The sequence below is a fragment of the Quercus suber genome, unplaced genomic scaffold (genome assembly GCF_002906115.3).
Source record: "Quercus suber isolate HL8 unplaced genomic scaffold, Cork oak 2.0 scaffold_13, whole genome shotgun sequence".
Lineage (NCBI taxonomy): Eukaryota > Viridiplantae > Streptophyta > Magnoliopsida > Fagales > Fagaceae > Quercus > Quercus suber.
This window is the reverse complement of record NW_027069478.1, coordinates 2,337,833-2,339,821: the sequence shown is the minus strand read 5'-3', so window position 1 is coordinate 2,339,821 and position 1,989 is coordinate 2,337,833. Positions and strand designations below refer to the sequence as shown.

Sequence of the window (1,989 nt, the reverse complement as noted above, 5' to 3'; positions counted from 1 at the left end):
CAATTTGCATGAGATTCCTTGATTTGGACAAGCAACGCTCAAGTTTCAATTTTTCCAGTGCTTTTTTAGCTGCAAGGAATTCTACATGTCTCTTTCTATTTTCTTTAGCTCAAGCTTTTAGACCCACATGGCATTTTTACTTGTTATCTTGAATCTGCTTGAGATTCCTTGATTTGGACAAGCAATCAATACTCAAACTTCAGTTTTTCCAATGCTTGCTGCGTTGGCTTTGAATAATTATAATGTGATCTCCGTATACTATAAATTTAGAATTGGATTCTAAATTGTAATCGAACGCACATGGTGGGCTGGACTTAGTTTATGGGCCCAACCAAACTCCCATCTGTGTGTGTGTCTAACATATGAAAACATCAGATTCCAAGATCCATCGTCAATAAGATGAGATCTCCTTCTTCTTCTTCTTCTTCTTCTTCTAGTTCCTCTTCACCATTGTGGGGCTGTTTCTTTGTCATAATCGGTTCAGTCTTCTTCGTGGGGTTTCTCTTCGCCGCCGTTATATCCAAGCTCCTCCCTCCATCGCGTAACGCTCTAATTTCCTCCATTCAAAACGACTGGTAATTCCCTTCACTCACACTATTCTATTTTTTACTTTTTTGTTTCAAGCTATCACACCCAGTTCTCCTTTTTACTTTTTATCTTCAATTTGCATGAGATTCCTTGATTTGGACAAGCAACGCTCAAGTTTCAATTTTTCCAGTGCTTTTTTAGCTGCAAGGAATTCTACATGTCTCTTTCTATTTTCTTTAGCTCAAGCTTTTAGACCCAGATGGCATTTTTACTTGTTATCTTGAATCTGCTTGAGATTCCTTGATTTGGACAAGCAATCAATACTCAAACTTCAGTTTTTCCAATGCTTGCTGCGTTGGCTTGCCCAATGGCTTACTGGGTGTCATTAATTTTTGGTTGTTTTTATGCTGAATTGAATTTAGTTATGTAAAGGCTATCAAATATTGGGCTTGTTTAGCATTTTTTTCTGCAATGAATCCTAAAATTCATTGTTTTGAAAAAATTTCATATGTTTTGTGTTAGGTATTACTGCTTCCTAGTGCCCTTGACTCTTCCTGTCCTTGTGGTTGCTGTATATTTCCATTGGATCAGCATGAAATTGTTCAAGCACGCATGACTTTATCTTGAGCTCATCAGGTTGATTTATTGCCTTGACAAAAAGTACATAGCAGCTGAGGCTGCCTTGGCACTTGGTAGTTGGTAGTTGAAGATCGTGGGGACCTACAAGTACAACCTTCCCATTTGTATTTACCCTTGGCATATAACCTAGTATTTTGCCAAACATATGTATTGATAGCACATTGCCTTATTTGAAAATGACCTGTTCGTTTTTTGTACTCACAATTGTCATGTAATTTCCTTCCTACCCTAATTCAGAAAGGCAAGACCTGCTTTTAGATTGCCTTTCCATATTTTTTTTCCATTAGCCTTGTCCAATGATGTTGGAGTAACTGGATCATTAAATTTTGGATGGAATTTCCACATTTTGGGTCTTAGCGACAATTACTGCATAAAGATAATGGCTAGGAGGAGGATTGAAAGGCATTCTAGCATTAAGCTTTCCAGGATTTAGAGTTTGGTTGTTTTTGTCTCTGTATTATATACAATTGTAATTTATTGGCTTTTCAACATGGCAATTGTGCATTTGAACAAACCTTATATAATCCATGTTCAAATTAGATTGAAATTAAACCGTATTCCTTTTCAATGCCAATATAACTCTTCTCACTCAAACATCTTTCTCCTTTCCCTTCCCTTTTCCTTAAAGCATCAAACCGCGTAGATTTAAAATTTGGAATGGAGAATAAATAAACTGAATAAATTATACTCATACATATATAACAATATGGTTTAAAGGGAGTTTAGTCATTCTCTTCCTATCAAGTTCAGACCTTCATTTCCCTTGCTGCACAAACTTCAGAAATATTTTGTTGCAACCACGTAAACAATGTTGCCAAACTC

The 1,989-nt window shown here is 36.4% G+C and overlaps 1 long non-coding RNA gene across 1 annotated transcript; it reads left to right on the top strand.

Annotated features, from left to right (window-relative positions):
- The first annotated feature begins 298 nt into the window (after positions 1-298).
- LOC112010317 (uncharacterized) lies at positions 299-1,530 on the top strand. Its single transcript, XR_010631574.1, has 2 exons — positions 299-575; positions 1,051-1,530. It is a non-coding gene; the product is annotated as an uncharacterized LOC112010317 (long non-coding RNA).
- The last annotated feature ends 459 nt before the right edge of the window (positions 1,531-1,989 follow it).